Source organism: Amborella trichopoda, chromosome 3 (genome assembly GCF_054954075.1).
Source record: "Amborella trichopoda isolate Santa Cruz 75 chromosome 3, AtrichopodaSantaCruz75HAP2 v2.0, whole genome shotgun sequence".
Lineage (NCBI taxonomy): Eukaryota > Viridiplantae > Streptophyta > Magnoliopsida > Amborellales > Amborellaceae > Amborella > Amborella trichopoda.
Genome location: NC_142338.1, coordinates 37,385,948 through 37,411,261, shown reverse-complemented (window position 1 = coordinate 37,411,261; position 25,314 = coordinate 37,385,948).

Sequence of the window (25,314 nt, the reverse complement as noted above, 5' to 3'; positions counted from 1 at the left end):
GAAGTATACTTCCCATCTCAAACCCCTGCTACCATTTTACCCCTAGAGAGTCAAATTACTATTCACAGACCTATCCCCATGGAGCTCCACCTACATGGTGACCAACACAATGGTTCGTGCTGCATGACCTTAAACTGCACAAGCATGGTCCGTGCTGTATGACCTTAAACTGCAGAGCCATGGTCTCTACTGCATGACCGTACACTGCACACCCATTGTACACGCTGCATGACCTTAAAAACGCATAGCCATGGTCTGTGCTACATGACCTTAAACTGCACCGCCATGGTCCGTGCTGCATGACGTTGAACTAGACAGCCATGATCCGTGCTGCATGATCTTAAACTGCACAGCCATGGTCTATGTTGCATGACCTTAAACTACACTACCATGGTCCGTGCTGCATGACCTTAATTGCGCAGCCATGGACCAAACAATATGACCTGAAACTGTAGCAGAGGCCTAGTTCCGCGACCTTAAACTACATGGTCCTAGCTGCATGACTTTAAACTACACAGTCGTGGTCCAGCTATATGATCTTGAAACTAAAGTACATGTCTTGGCTACATGACGTTAAAAGGCTTAGCACCATGGTCCAAACTATATGACCTCAAAACTGAAGTGGAGGTCTAGTTGCACGACTTTAAACTGCGTGGTCCCAACAGCATGACTTTAAACATCATAACCACGGTCCAAGCTATATGACCCTAAACCATAGTGCACGTCCTGATCGCATGACGTTAAAACTGCTTTGCACATGTCTTGGAGGCATGACCTTAAATTCACCCTCACACACATGCACATGCCCTTTACGTGCATTTTCATGCACGTCTTTCCTAACCAACCTTGTCCGTGTGCATACATCACCTTCATCAACTCCCCAATAAATCCACATTCCTTCATTATCATTCATCATTCCTCAGTGAGTCTCATCCGTGCTCACAAAACAGCAAGCTATCCCACCATCCATACTAGCCGTCTGCTAGTGGGTCACCACATTTCACCCACCATCCATACATCATCCATTTTGTATAGGTAACCTCATGCCATCACCCCAAAGTGAGTCAAAATCACCACCATACTCACTCCACAGACTGCCATTCATCACCACCATGGTCCTGCTGTATGACCTTAAACTATAGTGCACGTCCTGACTGCTTGACGTTAAAAGGCTTCGCTCAGATTCTGAAGGCATGACATTAAACACGCCTTCACAAAAAATAACGGGCATGGTGTATACCTGGACAAGGGTACGCCAGGAGTAAAAATGATGGTCCGGCATTGTCACTAAACCATGAGTAAAATAGTTCCATGGGAAATAAAATCTAGGCGTGTTGAAAATCCTAAAAGGGCCCCGTGAGTAAAATGGAAAAATAAGGGTGGACATGGCCGAACGGTCATGGGTAAGAGAGCCCCAAATAAAAAGGAAGTTGGCAAAAACCATCTCTTCGACGTCGCTTCCCGAAGCCAAGTGAAAATCCACAAAAGACGCTTACATCAATAAATAGGTGGATGCAACACTCGCTTCAATAGGTGGCTTCAGCCCACATTCTAAAGAGAAAAATCCCTGATGTCACAATATATGGACCCAAAAAATACGAGCTGTAAGGAAAGATTTCGATAACTTGAGTCGATTCGTAAAAAGGACTCGAAGGATAATAAACTCGCCAAGAAGGTAAAACCAGTCTCGTGAAGAAGAGCACGATTCCCACAACAGCACTAAAGCACTTCAAAGATGTTGAAGACACCCAAAGAAAGCCTAGTTAGCAATGAACTTAGACCTATTATGCAGTAATTAGGATTGAATCCTCAAGGGTTTCCTCGAACAAAGAAGAGATAGGTATCTTGATTGTTGAAACTGCTCGCAGTGGGCAGGGGTTGTACCCAAAGCTAATCACCTTGAAAAATTAAGGCACCCTACCCGCCAAGGAATATTTGGTGCACAACGTAGATGGACGTTAACCAAAGGCCCTTCAACAAACCATCAAGCACAAAAAAAATCCTTGAAACGTGGACCAACACTAGAGGATACAAAAACCAAGACTAAATGGAAAAATTCCCTTCAGCACAGCACTCGACTGCCAGATTGGCCTGATTCTGACCAAAGAGGTTCGTACAAAATCTTTAGCTTCAGAATCATAAACAGTCCACACTAGGGTGAGGACTTTGATAGTATCCCTCAAAACGGTCTCCTTTCCCCCTAAAGTCTCCACGGATGGACCTTTACATTGCATCCAAACGTCTTAGCATCCTAGTTACAATATTGCGTGAATCTCCTTGACATTCACATGGTCCTGCGACTAGGAAGAAAAAGGTAATAAAGCTGAAAGAAATTTTTCAAATGTTGTCCTTCTCGCTTCTCTTAGAGCACAACATTCGATGGTGCAAGCTGTTTGAACACATTTTTCAGCACCTTGAGTCTCGATGTGGAATAAAGCTAGTCAATAAAGCCTTAACATATAGTGGAATTCTCGATAGTCTTAGAGTTGCCCCAGAATCATAATCTTTCTAAGAATTCTAAAAGGCCACCTGCCAAGTTTCATCTCAATCCGACATGTCTAAGGCAGCACAGACAGAGAAACAATTTTGGGAAAATCAGCCTCTAGCACCCTGAATTAGTCCCCGTAACTAGAACTATATTTTTGGTCCTTCAAACAGCTATGGAACTACCACCATTGGATCCATCACAGTAGAAAACCTCAATTGGTCAAGTTTCAGCTTATTCGAACATTCTAAGACAAAGGTATGGGTAAAACCTTAAAAAGGGGTAGGTCGCATGCTATTCCCGTGCTGCATCCCTGCACCAATCTCCATTAAAGGAGGCACTCGTTCTAAGTTGGACTACTCTCAAATTTGGTGAGCGTGTTCATCTTATCAAGACGAGCATTTTGATATGTATTACGGCCCGTGACGATACTCGAGCAGGGAGAAAAACTAAAGAGAAGTTGATGATTCGTGAAGATAGTTGCAGAAAATTCAGCAGCAGCACGCCTCGCTCAAGCTGCCATATCATGGTGCTCGTATTCCCGATCAACACGAAAAAAATTGCACTATGTACATATGGTCCGAGGCTATCTCTGGTCCGAACCCCAAGTATGATGAACAGATGGGTTCGACACACAAAGATGTCAATGTTATTGTAGATTTCGGCCACCGGATTTCCAAAATCCTGCCTGGTAAGGTTCCCCGATCGCATCCTCCAGATATGGGTGATTGGGGGCACGCGTCTCGGGTTTTCGAAGAACTTGAGGCTTTCAGATGGCTCTCTCGAGAACCTTGTTCAAAATCAAGGGAAGGTGGATCAACCGATGAGAGAGGAATTTAAGGTGGCTTTGGTACTTACACGGGCTGTCGCGTGAACACCCTCTTAGATCATGAAGAAAGTCCCCCCAGTCGTAAAACTGGTTCGAAATCACCACCCTTGGCTTGTATTCTCCTATTTCTGCATCACACACATTTGGAAAATGTTACAAGACAAGTGGGTCAAGGGAGAACACCTTGCCTTTAGGTGAATGTACATAAGCATGCACATTCAAAAGATGAGAAGAATGAAAGGATAAAGATTGGGATGAGATGAATTTGATCGAGTGGTGAGACTGACACACTAACCTGATAAGTAGGTAATTGATCTATCGTGGTAGTAAAACGGGCTCGACAGCTTAAAATGGCTCAACATAGTTACTACTAGATGACTGTACTAATACCAACTAGCTAGACATAATGACTTGTCTATCGTGGAAATAAAGAGGGCATAGTAACTATGACCAGCACAACAACATTACAGCTAAATGACAGGATTACCATTGAAGGTTAGTCTCAACCCTTCTTTATCAAACGAGAGAGTCAGAGATAGAAGGAAAAAGAACAAAGAGGTAGAAGAGAGGAAGAAGATAAAGGAGAAGAAGAAACATAGTAGGAGAGAAAACCATGAGAGGAGAAGAGGAGAGTAAAGGGAAGGAAAGGAGGAGAAGGACACAGATGGGAATGAGAGGAGAGAGAAAACTCACATGGGGATGGCTTCCACCGATTGTGAAATAAATAAAGAATTGTGAGAAAGACTGTAGGCAGCAATGGTCTTGCACTGCCTATCAGAAGAAAGTGGAGAAGGAAAACTCAGACGACAATGGCTTCCGTTGGTTGTGAAAGAAGAGAAGAAAGAGAGAGAAACACCTGCGGCGATAGGCTCACGCCGACTGTGACAGAAGAGAAGAAAGAAAGAGAACCCAGGAGGCATTAGATTTGTGTCAGCTGTGATAGAAGAGAAGAAAGGAAAAAGACCCCAAGTGGTGCTAGGCTTACGCCAGCTGTGACAGAAAAGAAGAAAGAAAGAAAACCCAGGCGACGTTAGGCTTGCACCGGTTGTGATAGAAGACAAGAAAGAAAGAAAAACGAAGCGGCATTAGGCTTACATCGGCTGTGATAAAATAGAAGAGAGAAATAAAACCTAGGCGGCACTAGGCTTGTGCCGGGTGTGATAGAAGATAAGAAAGAAAGAAAACCCAGGCGGCGCTAAGCTTGCACTGGCTGTGACAGAAGAGAAGAAAGAAATAAAACCCAAGCGGTGCTAGGCTTGCACCAGCTATGGCAGAAGGGAAGAAATAAATAGAAGCCAGGAGGCACTAGGCTTGTGCCACTCGAGCTTAGGCCTGGCTCACTATTCATGTCTCAAGAGCAGGAAGGCATCACACCAGGCGATAGGTTCACCATGCGTGAATGGAGAAAGAAAAGAGGAACAGAGAAAGAGAGAAAGAGAGGCATGAGAGATCAAAGAACGGAAAGAGAGAGAGAGATAAAGATGAAAGCAGGAAAGAAAAGGAGAGACGCAAGAGAAAAGAAGAGATAGATACGAGGGAGAAAAGGGGAGAGAGAAAGAGATAGAGATGAGAAAATAGGAGAGAGAAAGCGAGATAGAGATGTGGGAGAATAGGGGAGAGAGAAAGAGAGAGATGAGAAAAGAGGAGAGAGAAAAAGAAAAAAAGATGAGAAATAGGAGAGAGAAAGAGGGGAGGAGAGAGAAAATTACCTTACCGAAGGGTACCAATCCTTTTCTTCTCTCTCCTCTCTCTTTCTCCAAGACATACCCACAAACTCAAAGCAAGAATTTACACTTTATTGATCAATGCGTAAAATGAACCGGCCTTTCTTTACAATTAGGCATTGCATGTTTATATAGAATTGGGCCCAAACATGGGTGGATGCCAAAAAAATACCTAAAATTGAAGATAATTAAAATTTTATTGAATTAAATGAAATTCTAAAAATTGGTGCAAAATGACTGTTTTGCCCCTACCTAACAATGTGTGGAATTTCAGAACAGTCCCTGCTGCTGCCCGAGAACTTGTGTGATCTTTCATGACTGATCCGAGGTTACTTTGATGCCCGTTTGATCGAAAGATGATTGTTTTCTTGTAGAGCTCGGCATGGCGATCGATTTGATATCAACTTCAAGCCATGGATCATGATTTTAAGCCATAATCATGAGACTTGAATTTTATATGAATCATGAAGACTTCCAATAAATAGTGTGCTTGTTTCTTGATGTTTTTCTTTTGTTTCTTTGCTGAATCACACTGAGCATGTCATCACGATCACGTTACAGCAAACACAGCTCGATTTCATGTTTGGACGAAGATTTTGTCGTCTTGAGTTTTTGCCTGGACCCTTGAAATCCCCTAGCTGGAATTTTACACCAACTTCGACCCCTCTATGTGTCAAATCCAAATTTTCAACATATGCGAGGTTCGGACGAAGGATAGCCTCAGACCTTATGCACATAATGCAATTAGTTTCGTGTTGATCGGGTATACGAGCGTCATGATTTAGCCGTCGAAGTGAGGCATGCTCTGTTTAATTTTCTACAACTTTCTTCATGGATCAGCAACTTCCCTCTAGTTTTCTCCCTGCTCGAGCATCGTCATGGGGCTTACCACCTATCAAAACGCTTGTCTCGATGAGACGAATATGCTCAAAAAATTTGAGCGTGATCCAACTTGGAACAAGTCAGATATAGGCCCCGAAAGTCACTACCTGTGACTGTGGAAACAACCACCTTTAATGCTATGTTGGTGCAGGGTGGCCACATGGGAATAGTGCGCGACCTACCCCATTTTGGTAATTTACCCATAAATTTATCCTAGAGTGCCCGATTGAGTTGAAACTTGACCCATATGGGTTTTTGACTGTGTCAGATCCAATGGTGGTGGTTCTATAGCTGTTTGATGTACCTAAAATATAGTTTTAATTACAGGGTTCATTTCAGGGTGCTAGAGGCCGATTTTGCCAAAATTGTTTATTTGTGTTCAATGCCTTATATATGTTTTCTTGCGATGAAACTTGCAAGCTGGCCTTTTGAAGTTCTTATAAACATCTTCATCAGTTTTGGGTCCATTCTAAGATTGTCAAAATTTCCACTATATGTTGAGGCTTTAATGACCTGCTTCCTCTTTATTTCGCATCAAAGACCAAGGTGTTAAAAAGTGTATTAAAAAAGCATGCCCCGCCAAATTTTATGCTTCGAGAGAAGTGAGAATGTCACCATTCAAAAAATTTCGTTTGGTTTTATTATTTTTTTCTTTCTAGCCATAGGACCACGTGAACACCGAGGAGATTCACGTAATGATGCAACTAGGATGCTTAGACGTTTGGATGCAATGCACAAGTCCATCAATGAAGACTTTATGGGGAGAAGAGACTTTTTGAGGGATCTTGTCGAAGTCCTCACCCTCGTGTGCACTATTTGTGATTCTGAAGCTGAAGATTTTGTACGGACGTTGTTAGTCAGAATCAGGCTCGTTTGGCGACTGAGTGTCATGATGAAGGGCATTGTTCCCATTTGGTTTGAGTTTCTTTATCTTTGATGGACAACAAAAGAGCCTTCGATCGGTGATCGTCTATGTTGTGCACCAGATATTCCTTAGTGGGCATGGTACCACATTTTATTGAGGTGACTGGCTTTGGGTATTACCCCTAACCACTGTTAGCAATCTCGTGTAACAGATCTAAATTTTCACCAAGTCTTCTATCTTTCAAGTGTTTTTTTGGTAAATGGACTCAGCTATCGAAATATTTTCCTTGAAGTTCATATTTTTTGATCCTGGTATTGTGACACCAGGGATTTTTTTCTTTGAAAATCTGGCTAAAGCCACCTGTAGAGGTGAGTGATGCACCAACCTATTTATTGGTCCAAGCGTCCTTTGCAGATTTTCACTTGAACTTAGGAAGTGGAGCTGTAGAGATGGTTTTCACCAACTTCCTTTTACGGTTCCCTTTTGAGGTTTTCACTGTGCTTGGGTTTTTGTTTTTACGGAACTCTTTTACTCATGGTTTCATGACCATGGTCATTCATCATTTTTACTCATGATGTTCCCTTGTCTAGGTATATACCATGCCCGTTATTTTGTGTGAAGGCGTGTTTAGGGTCAAGCCTCCGGGACATGTGCTAAGCAGTTTATTGTTATGCAGTCAAGACTTGCACTATGGTTTAAGGTCATACAATTGGATCATGGTGGTGATGAATGGCAGTTTGTAGAGGCCATGGAGTGAGTATAGTAGTGTTTTTTACTCATTTTGGGGAGATGACACGGGGCTACCTATGAAAGATGGATGATGTACGAAAGGTGGGTGAAAAATGGTGACCAACTAGCCTATATGGCTGCAGAATGGTTCACCATTTTGTGAGCACGGGTGAGACTAACTGGGGAATGATGAATGATGATGAAATGGATGGACTCACTGGGGAGGTAATGAAGGTGGTGCACGCACACAAACAGGTCGGTTAGGGAAGACATGCTCGAAAATGCATGCAAAAGGGGTGTGCACGTATAAGGGGGCGATTTTAAAGTCATGCGTCCTGGACTTGTGCAAAGGAGTTCAACGTCATGTGGCCCGGACATGCACTATGTTTTAAGGTAATACAGTCGGACCGTGGTTATGCCGTTTAGAGTCATGCAACGAGGACCATGCAGTTTAAGGTGGTGCAATTAGACCTCTGCTACAGTTTAAGGTCTTATAATTGGGACCATGGCATTGAGCCTTTTAACGTCATGCGGCTAGAACATTTATTATAGTTTAGGATCATATAGTTTGGACCTGTGCAATTTAAGGTTGTGCAGTTAGACCACCGCTACAGTTTAAGGTCACTCGCGCCTCGGGTCAGAGCCCAACACAGTCTGGCCCATTGACGTTTGTCCATCTTGGATGTGACTGGGCTTCCATGTTTGCGTAGGGCATTAAAGGGAAGCATCGGCTATAAAAGGGAGTACACCCCATTTTCACTACTATTCACGGAAAGGTAAAAAGACTTAGGGTGAAATTTTTGTTTTAATGGTGAGGAGCTTCGGCAAACACAGGGTCTTTCGATGGGGTTAGTAGGAGGTTCTCAGTAAGCAGGGGAGGTTCCGGTTGAGTAAGGAGACATCCGCAAGAAAGGAGGCAGGCTTAGTTGAAGCTGCCGAAGTTTTGAGACGAGCACAGGGAGTTTTCTTGGGAAACAAGGGAGACCCCATCATAGTTTTGTGAGTTATGGCGAACGAAAGAAGAGGCAAAAGTGGAATCAGCAGGGTATCCAAGGTTTTCTGTTAATTTTCATAGTTTTTCGACGGGCGTAAGTGGTTTCCCAGTGTCTTGGGGAAAAGTTGCAGAGGTTTCCCGGTAGTGAAGAGAGCTTCCAGCAGAAACCGAAGGGCTTGAGGAGATGGATGGTAACAGGAGGTGGACCATCATAGGGAGGTTAATAGCTATGAATCCACATGTGTGAGGGCGTGTGTTAGGCAAGGACGTGGCGGCATTGTTGAGCTCGAGGTGACAAGCGCAGGATCTATAGCATGTGAGAGAGATTTGATCCCAAGCTGCAACTATCTTTTAGAAACTCAGCCATCACTAAATGTTAGCAAACACAGTCGGTGCTGAGCGCTAGCCGACACAGCCGGCGTTAAGTTTTGAGTACTCAATCGGTGATGGACCTCTGAAGGTACACCCAACGCTGGGCCATTAGAGACACAACCGGTGCTAAGCTTCCAAAAATGCAGCCAGCGCTAAGCTTCCAAAACCACAGCCAGTCCTAAGCTTTTGAGAACCCAACCAATGCTAGGCTTCTGAAAACACTAGCAGGGGAAAGGCTTCTGAAAACCCAGCCGGTGCTAAACTAATTAAAACCCAGCCAGCGCTAAGCTTCGGAAAACCCAGCCAATGCTAGGCTTCTGAAAGCCCAGCCAACACTAGGCTTCTGAAAACTCAGCCGGCGCTAGGCTTTTGAAAACCCAGCCGACGCTTAACCAGTGTTTCAACAATTTTCCCTAGAATGGTTGAGGCTTCTTACCAAATTCCGGACATAAAGAACCTTCCCAAAGAAGGAGAAGGGGGCACCAATTTTTTACAAGTGAGGCTCTAGTAAGGGACGAGCCCATTTGGCTGATGGAGCCAATATGTAAGCCAAAGTGGCCTTTGAGTGTCACTTTCATCACTGACTCGGTTCGTTTTGAAGTCCGAAGTGATAGTGGTGGCAATGTGAGTATCGAAGAAGGGGTGGCGCTTCTCCATTGCATACATAGGAAAGTAGCTTCTGGGGAAAACTTGCCCACCCTCGGAAAGCGAATGGTGCAAACAAAGGGGCTGATATGGTCAGGCAAGGGCCTTCAAGTATAGGGGGAGCACCAATATCTAAAAGGATACTCTTCTTAGACCACCAGAGTGTTAGTGTCGTACAGGGGCACTTTACTGCTCGCAGTGGTTCAGTGTTCGACCAGTTATTATGATCGATGTTCTAATATCGTCAAGGTAATGCTCAAGACGTGGAGCCATGATAGCAACACCTGCCTTTTTGGGTATGGGGAAGCAAGAATATCCTTGCTAGATCTTCATTTTATCGGGGGTCTCCCGCAGATCGGGGCCATGTATGACGAATTAGTGCCCCAAAATTCAGTCATCTTTGGTGCTGTTAGCTTGGGGGGGAAAGGAGCCATCTGCTAGTCTTCAAAAGATTTTTGAGGTTTATCAATTACTTCATGCTCAATCAAGCAATGGTCAGGTAACTTTCACCGAATCGGTGAAATTCCTTTTACGGGGACTTTCCTGAAGGTATTCAGGGTACTCCAAGTGGGAAAGGGAAGGCAGTTGCAAAGAAGAGACCTCCCATGTATCAACCTGAGACCACTGACGATCATGTCTTCCTAGCCGCATATTTGGCCTTATTTTTATGCAAATTTTTGCTCCCTGGAGGGGCAGATGACATTCGTCCAGACACCTTCTATGTAACCTATGACATGGCAAGAGGGCATGAATACACCCTTGCTCAACCAGTCCTATGCAATATTTACCATGGCTTAGGGGCCATCTTCCACAAAAAGGCTTACAAAGGCAAAGAGGGAGAGAATGGCATTGTCAGTGGATAAGCATTCCCTGGGGACTTTAAAACTCCTTTCCCCATCCATTATGTATATGGGTGGCTAGGGGCCTATTTTCCCTCCACTTATGTCAGAAGCCAGAGCACGGGGGATAAGATATGGCCCTTCTTCATGAGGATTTCTTGCCAAAAAGCAATCTTTCATAACCCCGGGTAGGCTCGGAGCTTATTTGATCATGACGTGTTAAATATGTATCGAGTCCAGTTCTCGGTTGGAAGCTTCATCGATCATGCTTATTGATGAATTGAGGAAAGAGCTAGACGGTGCTCCTACAACTATCCGGGAGCTGATGTTCATCTTGTTCATTAGAGGGGGCTTTTCCTTATCAGACTCCGTACAGTGCCAGGTTGAAAGTGTATTTCCCTAACCACTTTGCCCATTAGCATGGGCTTGATCAGGGCTGCCCCTTCTCCAAGTTTTTCAAAAAGCACCAAGGCAAAATAACCATAGGGAAGATGGAAGATCTTGGGACTCTGTGAGAGTGCTGCCTGCCAGAAAATTTATGGACCACATGGTCTACATGTGTAGAGATGATGGAGATAAGCAAATATGTGACACCTCATTTCAGTAGAAGGGTCAGGGTGACCCAGGCATATGCAAACTAGTGGAGGATCACCAGCAAGGGATACTGAGATGAAGATCACCCTTGGAAAGGGAAATATGGTAACTAACACCAGGAGACCAGACAAAGAAGGAGGGTGGATACTCTTTCTGATGACGAGGTTTTTGTCTTGGGATATCCTTTGAACTGGGAGGCTCTTGGAATTTCTCAAGAGATAGCAGCCGATGATACTTCGCCACAATTCCTGACCATGAAGAAGAAACTGAGAGCATTTTTTACAAGCTTGGTTCCATTTTCAAATGGAGTTAAGGGCGAAAGGTCCCAGGTCATGAGGGGCGTCCCATTTAGGACTTGAACCCGTTGATCAGGAGTGGTCCTCATAGTAGACTGGCTGGAGGCCCTTCTCAAGGAGAGAGTTCTGCAGCAGCTGATCCTCCTTCAGCAAGGGGAAAGAAAAGGAAACCCTCTACCCCTACCCTTACTCGTGCACCATGTCAAGTTGGTGGTGCCCAACTTCCTGTGATTTTAGAAGGAGGAGGAAGAGCTACCTTCTAGTTCCACCATCTTCTGTCTCTCCTTAATTGTCCTCTTCTTCTTCAGAGACTAAGGTAACCGCCTCTGGTCCTTCCGAGCCTGTTGTTATTCCTTTTGATTGGGAAATGACTGCAAAACATGGGGAGGAGCCCCTAACTCCAAGGGTAATTCCTGAGTTAGATCCCGTTCTCATGGATACTAATGAGGTTGAAGGCCTTGGGGTGATTGCTCTAGAAAGGGATTCTGATAATGATGTGGCCTTTGTTCTTAAGGGGTTTAGTGCCCCTACTTAGGCAAGGATGGTGATTCATGAGGAAGGGCCTGTGGTTCACGATGCTCATGAGTGTCATGGGGCTACTGCCCCCGAGGGCGTAGATCATGAAGATGAAGGGGTTGAGATTTTTGTGGCTGACGTTATAGCTGTTGAGGGCGGAAGCCGGATGGAAGGGATCATGGTTAAGGCTGAATTGATGATTGACGAAGGCCAAAGAGAAGAGGTAGTTCTTGAACTTGTTAATGATGACATGGCACTTCAGGAGGGTGAGAAACAAGGGGAGGAGTCTTTTATTGAGCCTGCTGGGACAGAAGTGGAGGCCTCAATAGGCGCGAGAGAAGGCAACGAGGCTGGTATCGAAGAATCCAGGCAGGTCGAGGCTGGGGATACCTCTGGGTTTGAGGTGCACGAAGCTCTAGAGCTTGCCATCATTTCAAAAGAGCAGGTGGCTCAAATGGCTTTAACTTCAACAACCCTGGTCCTTGAAGCCGAAATCTCTCCGGCAATAACGATCCCAACAGCATCATCTAGGCCCATTTTTAGCAGGGTTTCGGAGTATAATTATAGGAATGCTTTGTGCAAGCCTTCAAGTCTTAAAGGAGCTGCCTTTCAATGAGCTGGGCAAGGGTTTAGCCAAGCTTAGAGAATTGCTGTCACGACTACTGTTGTTGGGAGTGTGTCAGAAGTCCTTTTCCATTTTGATGTTACCCTATGCGAGTTGGAGAGCTGGCGATCGGGAATACTGCATCACGAGGGGGAAAATAGTAGGCTAGCCTCCTTGGGGAAGTCAATCTTGCGTCGTTGCGAGGAGATAGATTCCTGTAATGAGAAGAAGGCCACTATAACTGGCTGTCAACTGGATCTTAAGAGGGAGGCACGAGCTTGATTCAAGAGGATGGTCGAAATAAGAGAGGAGATGTGAATATTAAGGCAGGAATTCGTTGAACTTGAGAAGAACTAAGGAGGCCTCTTTGATCGTGGACTTATCAGAACTCACTCACACCATCAAGTGCGAAACTGTGGTGATGGATGAGGAGACTAAAATGGTGGCCGAACTGAAGGAACATGTCTAGGACACCGAGGCTTTTATTGCAGCATGCAAAGCAGAGATCAATAAGATCATTAATCATTTTTTTAAAATGTATTTTCTTTTGCCACCACTTGTAAAAAGTTTGAACTCATGAATAAAATGCTTCTTTTCTCTTTTGATTGACTTTTCTGCATGATTTTATTCTACGCTTTAATTTGCTCCACCTCATGTACTCTTTTTGGGCCAAGGTGGTTTAAAACTGGGGACAAAGGGTGAGGACTCCTCTCTAAGTGAAGACAGAGTTTCTTCAGGGATAATTGTGGGGATGCTGGAATGAATAGGTGTTCGAGGGAGAATTCTGCCTTGCCTCTCTTCTTCTTTGAACATGTTTACGAATGTTATCCCCACATCCTCAACATCTTCATGATGCGAAGATCATGTCTTCATTGTAGACTTGTGATCCCCATCATTCAGCTTTTGAGGCGACATCAGATTTGTGAAGTAATACTTAGCATCTGTTTAGTGAGTTTCCGCTACAAGAAATGGTCTTTTGTTGGCATAGACCGTAAGCTATGTCCAATCTCGACTATACTTGAAGCACTAATGCAATGTTGATGGTACCACTCCTAGTCATGGAGCCATGGCCAACCGAGGAGAATGTTGTAAGAAGTGTCATTGTCGATTGCATGAAACTGAGCGTATCATTCAACTCACCAATCTTAAGACGAAGGACAACTGTGTCAGCTGGCTTCTCTTCTGACTGGTTGAACCCTTGAACTGTGATGTGGGACGGAGTAAGATCTTCAGACCCTAATCACAATCGAGTAAAGATCCTCCTTGGGATATGGTTGACTGCCGACCCTCCATCCAACATAATTCGGTTGATGGGGCATGCATGTAATTCACTTGTCACGAAGAGAGGGCGATTATGAAATTTTTCTCCCAATTGCATATCGTCCTCTGAAAAGGTGATTGGCATACATCCTCCTAAAATTGTTGGGTCCACCTCAATGGGTTCTATGTAGGTCTCGTACATCTCTGAGTTAGATAGAGCCTGAACCAAAGCTATCCAGTAATCCTTTGAGAGCATGAGGGCATCATAGATATTGAGAAGGGCTGGAAGCTTCCTCAAATGCCCTATCACATCATATTTCACCTTCTCTTGGGCAACGCTTTATGCTCCTAATCTTGCCACTGGTTTGGGTGGTATGTTGGGTTGAGGAGCAAGCTCGGGTGGAAGAGGATTATTTAGGCATGCTGACTGACTTGAATGCACATCGGGCTTGATTTGGATGATGGAGGTTTGAGGTTTTGGATGCGATTGAGTAAGAGGTTTGCAAGGAATTGAAGAATAGGTGGATTTTTTGGGGTATTTGGATTAGGAAGGAGCCTAGGGAGCTAAAAGATATGCAAATTGATATTCGAATTAGGGCGAAGTGGTGAACTACGAAACTTCAAAGTGCCTGACTTCCACGATGAAGGTTGCAACGTCTTCTCCGTTCTGAGGCTTATTTGTCCCCTGCTGGGTGATGCTTCTAAGATTTTCACCATATGAAAAGCCACCTCAGAATAAAAGCTCTGCCCCTTGATTCTTTCAGTCTCTGCTCAAAGTCGGGCTCAAGGGGCCACTGGGGCTTATTTAGCTTTGAATTTTTGTGCCTCTTTGTAGAAGGTGGCTCTGCTTTTGCTCTAGATGTTACGGCATTAGCAATTGTTAAGAATCCAGCAACTTGGGCTTCTGTCTTGCTCAACTGCTTCCGTTACGTCTTACTTATGTTAATCTTTTCAAATTCTTGATCAAGGGCCTTGAAGTCAGACATTGCAAAGTTGTACCTATAAGAGACATAGAAGAGGAAGGATGTGAAGCAGAAGTCGAAGGCGGATAAATGTTAGAAAGTGGGGGAATTTTAAGGTCGTTCCCCTCATTTGACCAATCTGGGCAGCTTGTTACGTCATCACCAGAATTGGACTTGTGCACGGGGTATTTTAGGTATTTCCAGTGCTTAGACTATTGAGGAGTGCTTTTAAAGTCCTCACCCTCATTGGACGTGTGCACGGGGTCTTGAGGTCTTTCCCTTTCTTAGATCGTCGGGGAGTGCTTTTAACGTTGTCACCCTCATTAGATGTAATCTGAGGAGAAGATGACTCGGGGACGTCCTCTTGAAGGGATGAAAAAGGAAGGAGGATCGTGCTAGGGATATAGTCCATTAAAGTTGGCAGTGGGGGAAGAGGCTTGAGAAACTCCTGCTCAACTAGTGGTTAATCGTCTTGTTTCTTTGGCAAGCAGCCCTTGATGCCCATCTCCTTTTAACTTTCTTAGGTGGTGCTTGATTGGATTCGCTCGGCTTGCAAATAGCCCTAGCTTGACGAACTGGTTCTCACCTTAAAGACTTGAGTCTATTTCACTTGTGGTGGACTATCCGTAGCTAGGAGGTCCAGGGTTCAGTAATACCTGAATCATCATTACGCAGGTCTTGTGTCGAGAGGCCCTCTTGCACCAAGGGAGTAGTGGCTTGGGGATCACTTATTAGAATGTTGCAAGACTCTTGACATTCATGTATTTTCTTTGCGATTATATCATGAAAATTGGTACATTCGCACAGGTAATGCCACCATATTTGGTGGTATGAGCACCAATGGTCCTTAGTTCCCTAGGCAAGGTGTCGAGGCTGCCTTGCCGGTTTCGTTGTGATAAGACCTTCTTGGAGCGTGATGGTAAAGAAGGCTTGAAGGATATGAGGCGCACCGTCTTCTTCATCAACGGTCACTATGTGAGAGGCTTCTGTTGCCCCGAATGCCTTCTTGAGTTCCTCAAGCTTAATCTAACCCTTTTGGATCAAAGCCTCGATGAGGTCTTTTATTGTGAAGCAGTCATCTGTGAGGTGATTGATCCTTCGATGTTAAGCACGATAATTTGCCAAAGTATCGAACCTAGCTTACTCGGAGAACATGGTCTCTAGAAGCTAAATCATGTTCTATTCCAGCAATAATAGAAATACTGTAGGGACTCATTCCTTCTCAAACGGGTAGACCTTGTTTCAATGCCTGGTCCAGTAATCTTCTCGATTAAGGTATGCAGGTGGGGGTACTCGGTTGTACGACTGTTGTTGCTTGCTTACCTGAGGCATTGTCTTTATTGTGCTCATGCCCTTGGAGAGGTCCAAAGTTTGGGAGGGAGCTTCTTTGGATCATTGACCGTGACAGCTGCAATGATCAATCCTTTTTGTTGGTTTCCCTGGGGCTTAGTCTGAGAGCTACCATTACACTGGTTGTTTCCTGAGATTGTAAACAGTTGTTGTGACCTGTCGTGTTGGCATGATAGGATTTCTAAGCGAACTGATTTAGAGATCATCTCTGACATGGAAGTCGGATCGGAGGCCTCGACATGTAGAGCGATTTCAGGTCGCATGTTTCGCACACAAGTTTGAACTGCTTCCTTCTCAAGCATGGGATTAGGATGGCGACCAGTTAAATTTCCCCATATTGATATGAACTGGTCCATGGGCTCATCAGGGTCTTGGGTCAGGGTGAGAAGCTCAATGGTTTGAACCTCTCTCTCGACCTCGTAGAAGCGCTGGTGGAAGAGTTTCTCCATTTCCTCCCGAGTATGTACCGAGTTTGCGGGAAGTCGAGCATACCACTGAAAAGCTGGGCTGTCAAGGGTTTCAACAAACTGACGGACAAGGAGTCTCCCATCAGCCGTTGTTTCTTGACACACTGCTTGGAAATGAGCGATATGATGATTCGGTGACGTGGTTCCGTTGAATAGGGGAAGCTTCCCTTTCTTGTAATATGAGGGAAATGACACCTAGTCAATGTATGAATGGTACGGCCTTTGATAAGGCATTAGAGCTTTATCCCCGAAATTTGTTCGTTTTTTAAGTTATGGGTAACCATAGCATCGATGTCTGCCTGTGAGATGGGGTGAGGGACAAAATTTTCTTATGAGGCAAAGGGAAGGGGCTGCCTTGGAGGTGCACCATCTAAGTGATAGGAACTGACCTCATGGTTAACTGATTGTTTTGCGACATCTATACAATCAATCTTCTCCATCATCGTGCACCATATCTTCGAATTTGCTCATGCGGTCTTCCTGCAAGTCAGGTTCATTTATAACCATTACGCTGACTGTTTCTCCAGAACGGTTAGCCTCAGTTGCAATTGAGGGCTTGCGACGGGTCGCACGCGGTAGATCGGTCAGCATCCCCGGACTGAACTCGATTCTTATATGCTGATCACATAAGGACCGCTTCTCGACGGTCTTGGGATAATGGCTGCTGAGTGGCTGGGTCATCTTCTACCACACTAACTACCATGCAGGGCACATGTACTTCTTCTTCAGGATTCGTCATCCGAAGAGGGTAGAAGGGATTCAGGCGGAGAGGGGCATCAGAGCTGGTTTCCCCGACCACCTTGATCACTTCCTTGGTCAGAATTCGCAGCCCTCTATCACATTTAGCTTTGAGGTTTTGATGGACCTCACACCAAAACTGTGATTTGGCCGGCGATTGATCAGCCATTCTTGCACAAGAGAGTGTTGTCTCCATCAGGTGCAGCAAAGGATGAGGGTCAGGGACTGGAGTCATCCTGGGCTGGGTAAGAAGAAAGACTCGATCTTCAATCAGGTCTTTGCCTCGAGCTCTCTTATGAGCTTCAGAGACACGATCGAAATGATGAGGCTGGTTTAGGATGTTACTTATGGGGAAGGTCTTCGAGTACCAAAGCTGGAGGTGCTTGCTCGAAGAAGGAGGAGCAGGTAAGAGCTGGGTTGACTCATGAGGATGCCTGAGTCTAGGGCGAGGGGATGTCTGTGGAAGAGACACATGTGCATCCCTTGAAGAAGTGTCACGGGTGACCTGGGTGTCAGCCCAGGCTCTTGCAGGTGGTCTGGCCTTAGGAGGTGGAGAACTGCGAACAGTTGTCTGTAAGAGAACAGGAGGAGGTCTCCCCTTAAAGGGTGAGCTTGTGTGTGCTGGGTTGGGGGGCGAGATCACCTCCTGTGTACTTGGGTTGACACAATGATTGTGTTTCCCCGAGCAGTGGGATGCATTTTAACAACATGTACAGGACATGGCCTTGAAAGGTCTGATCCTCAATGCTGACTCGAGGAAATGTAAGGAATGCCCCGAGGTGTGGCTCGAGTGGATGACCCACGAGCCTTATGGTGTGTGCGAGATGTGGAGGTCGCTAGGTCTCCCCCTCAATGCGTCGAGCCACTAGGGATAGAGACTTGTGGTGGTGCAAGAATGTGGGGGCTAGCCTTGTGGTGTCCTACAGAAGCAATGGTAACTTCTTTACCTTTTGCAGAAAAGGACTAGGCAGCCTTCTGGTGTACCTCAACAATACAACCAACAAGCGACTTGCCAGTGGCAGGGTGCATGCTGTGAATGGTAATAGAAATGATGTCGATGCAAGGGTTCGTGGTGGATGTTCCACCAGATCTTGGAGGTGGTAGTTAAGGACCTTTAAGTCCCTCCGTAGATCAATCCAGTTTAAGGATTGGGAGCTATACCCAGGGTCTTTGCTCAAAAAGACAATTGGGATTCAAGTTCGAGGAACTTGTTCCCTGGGGACACTTACGAATGCGAGGATAAGAAAATCCCCAATCCAGATGAATGGGTTACATAACTTAGAAGCCATAAGTGCAGATACAGAAAATAAAAGGAGAAACTTAGCCAAACAACCACGATCCGACTAAGGGGTAGTAAGTCCCCAGTGGAGTCGCCAAGGTGGTTAGGTTCCCCTGTCTCACGCTCTAGATCTGGATGATAGGCGACACTTGTCTCGGGTTTCAAGGGTACCGGGGCCTTTGAGATTGCTCTCTAAGGAACCTTGCTAAAAAACAAGGGCAGGTGGACAAGACGATCAGACAGGAATTTAAGGTGGGTTCGGAATTTACCGGGGCTGGCTCGTATGGGCACCCTCTGAGATCACGAAGAAAGCCCCCCAATTGTAAAACTGGTTCAGAATCGCCTCCCTTGGCTTGTATTCTCCTATTTCTGCATCACACACATATGGCAAATGTTATGAGACAGGTGGGTCAAGGTACCACACCTTGCCTTCAGGTGAACGTACACAGGCATGCACATTGAAAAGATGAGAACAATGAGAGGATGAAGACTGGGGTGAGAAGAATTTGATCGAGTGGTGAGACTGACATAGTGACCTGACTAGTAGATAATTGATCTGTTGTGGTAGTAAAACACGCTCGGTAGCTCAGATTGGCGTAACAGAGGTACTACTAGATGGCTGTACCAATAACGACTAGCTAGACACAATGACTTGTCTCTCGTGGTAATAAAGCGGGCACAGTAACTATGACCGGCACAACAACATTACAACTAAACGATAGGGCTGCTAATGAAGACTAGTCTCAACCCTTCTCTATCAAACGAGAGAGTTAGATAAAGAAAGAAAAAGAACAAAGAGGGAGAAGAGAGGACGAAGAAGATAAGAAGATATAGGAGAAGAAGAAACATAGTAGGAGAGAAAATCATGAAAGGAGAAGAGGAGAAAACAGGGAAGGAAAGGAGGAGGAGGACATAGACAAGAATGAGAGGAGGAGAGAGAAAACTCCCACGGCGATGGCTTCTGTCAGCTGTGAAATAAATAAAGAGAAGAAAGAAATTATGTAGGCGGCAATGGACTTGCACTGGCTGTCAGAAGAAGGAGAAGAAGGAAAACTTAGACGATGATGGCTCCCACTGGCTGTGAAAGAAGGAAAGAAAGAGAGAGAAACACAAGCAGTGATAGGCTCGTGCTGACTGTGACAGAAGAGAAGAAAGAAATAGAACCCAGGCGACGTTAGGCTTGCGTCGGCTGTGACATAAGAGAAGATAGAAAGAAAACCCAAGCAGCGCTAGGCTTGCGCCGGCTATGACAGAAGAGAAGAAAGAAGAAAATCCAAGTGGCGTTAAGCTCGCACCGACTGTGACAGAAGAGAAGAAAGAAAGAAAACCCAGGCGGTGCTAGCCGTGCACCGGCTGTGACAAAAGAGAAGAAAGAAAGAAAACCCAGGCGGCGTTAAGCTTACGCCGACTGTGACAAAAGAGAAGAAAGAAAGAAAACCCAAGAGGTGTTAGGCTTGTGTCGGTTGTGACATAAGGGAAGAAAGAAAGGGAAGCCAGACATCACTAGGCTTGCACCACTAGGGTTAAGGCCTGACTCACTATTCATTTCTCAAGAGTAGGAAGCCATCACACTAGGTGATATGTCCAACATGTGTGAATGGAGAAAGAAAAGAGGAATAGAGATAGAGATGCATGATAGATCAAAGGACGGAGAGAGAGAGAGAGAGAGAGAGAGAGAGAGAGAGAGAGAAAGAGAAAGATGAAAGCAGGATAGAGAAGGAGAGACGAGAGAAAAAAGAAGAGATAGAGACGAGGGAGAAAATGAGAGAGAGAAATAGAAAGAGATGAGAAAAGAGGAGAAAGAAAGAGAGATAAGGATGAGAAAAGAAAAGAGAGAAAGAGAGGAAGAGAGATAAAATTACCTTATTGAGGGGTATCGTCCCTTTTCTTCTCTCTCCTCTCTCTCTCTCTCCAAGACACACCCACGAACTCATAGCAAGAATTGAGATTTTATTGATCAATGCGTAAAATAATCAGCCTTTCTTTACAATTAGGCATTGCATGTTTATATAGAATTAGGCTCAAACATAGGTGGAAGCCCAAAAAATACCTAAAATTAATAAAAAGAAATTCTAAAAATGGGTGCAAAAGGACAGTTTTACCCCTACTTAACAATGTTTGGAATTTCGAAACAGTCCCTACCATTGCCCGAGGACTTACCTGATCTTCCATGACTGATCCAGGGTTGCTCTGCTGCGCGTTTGATCGAAAGTTGATTTTTTTATTGTAGAGCTCAACATGACGATCGATTTGATATCAACTTCGATCCATGATCATGAGACTTAAATTTTGGATGAATCTTCAAGACTTCTGATCGATAGTGTGCTTATTTCTTGAAGTTTTTCTTCTGTTTCTTCGATGAATAGCACTGAACATGCCATTATGATCACGTTGTAATAAACGCACCTCGATTTTGTGTCCGGACCAAGATTTCGTCGTCTTGAGTTTTTAGCGAGAATCTTGAAATCCGGAGGCTAGAATTTTATAGCAGATTTGACACCTCCCTGTATGAAATCCAACCATTCATCATATGCGGGGTTCAAACTAAGGATTGCCTCAGACCTTACGCACATAAGGCAATTAGTTTCGTGTTGATTGGATATGTAAGCATCATGATTTGGCCACCAGAGTGAGGCATGCTGCTGTTGAATGTTTTGCAACTTTCTTCACGAATCAGCAATTTGTCTCTAATTTTTCTCCCTGCTCGGGCATTGTCACGGGGCATACCACCTATCGTAATGCTCGTCTCAATGAGACGAACATGCTCACAAAATTTAAGCACGATCCGACTTGGAACATGTGAGATATAGCTCTCGAAAGTCACTTCCAGTGACTGTTAAAATAGCCACCTTTAATGGTGTTTTGGTGCAGGGTAGCCACACGTGAATAGTGTGCGACCTACGCCTTTTCAGTATTTTACTCATAACTTTTTCTTGAAGTGTTCAATTGAGCCGAAACTTGACCCACATGAGAATAGTGTCTGATTCGACCTTGTCAAACCTAATGGTAGTGATCCCACAACTATTTGACGTACATAAAATATAGTTCTAGTTACAAGGCCCATTTGATGGTGATGCCAAAAATTTTTCTTTACGTTCACTACTTTAGATATGTCTGATTGTGATGAAACTTGACAGGTGGCCTTTTGAAGTGCTTATGAAGATCTTGACCAAGTCTGGGGCCATTCTGAGACTGTCAAAATTTCCACTATATGTTGAGGCTTTATTGATCTGCTTCCTCTTTATTCCGCATCAAGGACCAAGGTGTTGAAAAATGTGTTCAAGCATGGAAAAAAACCTAAGACGGTAAAATCTTCATCTGGACATGAATTCGAGTTGCGTTCTAAGGCAGCAATTCTAAGGATCATCAATGGAAGATCACGCAAGTTCTCAGGCAACTGCAGGGACTATTTTAAAATTCACACATTATTGGGCAAGGGAAAAACAATCCTTTTGCATCCAATTTTAGGATTAATTCAATTAAATTGTAAATATCATCAATTTAGGTAGTTTTTGGGCGTACACCCATGTTTGGGCCCATTTCTATAAGTACATGCTGAGCACAATCGTTACAAAACCCTTGATTTTTCAATACTCATCAATAAAATTTGAGAGTTTTCACGTTAGAATTGTGGGTACGTCTTGTGGAGAGAGAGGAGAGAAGAAAAGGTCTGGTCTTGGAGAGAGAGTGGAGAGAAGAAAAAGTTTGGTACCCTTTGTGGTGAAGGTAATTTCTCTCCTCCTATCATCTCTCTTTCTCTTTCCTCCTCTCATCTCTCTCTCCTTCTCTCATCTCTCTCTTTCTCTCTCCACTTCTCGTCTATCTCTTTCTCTCTCCTCCTCTCATCTCTCCCTCTCTCTTCTCGTCTATCTCTTTCTCTCTCCTTCTCTCATCTCTCTCTTTCTTCTTACCTATCTCTGTCTCTCTTATCCTCACATCTCTCTCTTTCTCTCTCCTCCCCTCATCTCTCTCTTTCTCTCTCCTCCTCTTATCTCTCTCTTTCTTCTTACTTATCTCTTTCTCTCTCATCCTCTCATCTCTCTCTTTCTCTCTCCTCCTCTCATCTCTCTCTTTCTTACCTATCTTTTTCTCTCTCATCCTCTCATCTTTCTCTTTCTCTCTCCTTTCATCTTTATCTTTCTCTCTCCTCTTATCATGTATCACTTTCTCTCTCCTCCTTTCATCTCTCTCTCTCTTCTTATCTATCTCTTTCTCACTCCTCCTCTCATCTCTCATTTCTCTCTCTTCTCATCTCTCTCTCTCCTCTTCTTGTCTATCTCTTTCTCTCTTTGTATCTATCTCTCTCTTTCTCTCTCCTCTCGTCTATATATCTCATTCCATTTTCTTCTCTGATCTTCATTATTCACTTTCGTTCTCTCTCTTCTATCATTTTTTTCTTTTCTTCACTTTCCTTATCTCTCTTTGTTTTTCTCTCTTTCTTCTCTGATCATGCATGGTAGAGCCTATCGTCGAGTGTGATGTCCTTTTACTTTTGTAGCATAAATAGTGGGCCAGGCCTTAACCCGAGTGACGGTCGGGCCTTTGACAACGTTCATCTTATTCCCTTGTGTCATGGACGGCAGAAGCTCATTGTTGTCCATGTTTTCTTTCTCTTCTATTTCTTTTGTTATGGTTGGCAGAAGCTCATCACTGTCCATGTTTTCTCTCTCATATTCTCTTGTGTCATGGACGGTGGAAGCTCATCACCGTTCATGTTTACTCTCACTTCTAATTCTTGTGTCACAGACGGCGGAAGCTCATCATCGTTCATGTTTACTCTCTCTTCTAATTCTTGTGTCATGGACAGTGGAAGCTCATCGCTATCCATGTTTTCTCTCTCTTATTCCCCTGTGTTATGGACGGTGGAAGCTCATCATCGTCCATGATTTCTCTCTCTTATTCCCCTATGTCATGAATGGCAAAAGCTCAATGTCGTCTGTGTTTTCTCTTTCCTCTTCTGTCCTCTATCATGAATGGTGGAAGCTCATCGCCATCCATGTTGTCTCTCTCCTCACTTCTCTGTCATGGATGACGAAAGGTCATCACCATTCATGTATTCTCTCTTCTGATTCCTCTGTCATGGACGGCAGATGCTCATCGCCTTCAGTGTTTTCTGTATCTTCTCTCCTTCATCATGGACGGAAGATGCTCTTCGCCCTTCATATCCTCTCTCTCCTATCAATCCTTTATCATGGACAGTGGAAGTTCATCGCTATTGACGTTCCCTATCTCTCTTTAATTTCTCCTTCCCCCTTCCTCATCTTTCTTACTGTTCCTTTGTTCTTCTTTTCCTTTCTCTCTCTTTCCTTTCTTTTTCTTACATGCACGACATCAGTAGTACTATGTATGCCTTTCCCTCTTTTCTCTCTTCTCTTTTCTCCCTCTCGTTCGATCATGGGAGGCTAAGTCAAGCAATGCCATGGTAGTCTCATCGTCTAGCAATATCGTCGTTGTGCCAGTTTTAGTCGCGGTGCCTACCTTACTAGCACGATAGGATGGCCATCGTGCCAGGATGGTCGATGATCGTTCTGTCGTCTAATAGTATTGTCATTGTGCCAGTCTAGCTACCGTGCCTACCTTGCTACCACGTCAGGCCAATCACTTGCTAGTTTAGCTACTGTGTTAGTCTAGCCACCTAGTCAAATTATTGTCTTCCCTATTCCTCTATTTTGTCTCTTTCTTCCTCTTTCACCTATCCTCTTACCCTTTTTTCTTCTTTTGAATGTGTATGCTTATGTGCATACGCCAAAAGACAAGAAGGGGTCACTTGACCCACTTGTCTTGTAAATTAACCATGTTTGTGCGATTGTAGAAACATGAGAGTATAGGCTAAGGGAGGTGATTTCGAACCAGTTTTATGACTAGGGGGCTTTCTTCATGATCTAAGAGGGTGCCCACGCTAGCCAGCCAGAGTAAGTCCCGAACTCACCTTAAATTCCTCTCTCATAGGTTGGTATACCCGCCCTTTCTCCTGAGTGAGGTTCCCGAGAGAGAGATCTCAATGTCCCGGGTTCCCCTGAAACCCGAGACGCATGCTACCAAATCATCTAGATCCCGAGGGTGAGATCGAGGCACCTAAGCAAACACCAACACCAACCAGCCTGGTACAACGCCTCATTTGACATGGCAGCAAGATAGAGACAGTAGCTTAGACCAGCATGGCGACATTACTGCTCGACGACGGAACTACCGTGATAGTGCTAGACTTGTTCCTATATCAAATTGGAGAGGGGGAAGAAGAAGAAAGAGAAAGAAGAGAGATAAGAAGAGAGAAGTGAAGAGAGGGAAAGAATAGAAAAGGGAGAAAAAGAGAGAGAGAAAGCATAGATGGCATTGGACTTCCACCGTCCATGACAGAGAGAGAGGAAGGAATGAGAAATGAATGTCATGCATGGCGATGAGCATCACCGTTCATCACATGAGGAAGGGGAAATTTAGGCAGAGGCTCAACCCGCCACTCGGGTTAAGGCTCGACTCAGTCGCTCATGTTTCTAGAAGATAAATGAAGACTGCAAACGTCATACTAGGCAATGAGCATCGCTGTGCATGACTGAAGAGGAGAGAGGAAAAAAATCAGAGTGAAGGCAAGGAAGATAGGGAGGGAGAAAGAGGATTCTAAGAAAGAGGAAGAGGAAAAGAAAGTAGAGAGAGAAGAAAGGAAAGAAGATATGGCAAAGGAAAGTGATGAAAGAAATTGGGAAAAAGCCGGAGGAGAAAGAAGAAAGGAGAGAGAAAGAGATTAGGAAAGAGAGAAGAAGAATAAGGAAAGAGGAGAGAAAGAAGCACGCATGGTGCTGCCACCATCGTGGGTGTCATAGAGAGAAGAAAATAGAAAAAGAGAGATTTGTGCATGGCATTGCCACAGCCATGCATGCTAGAGGAAA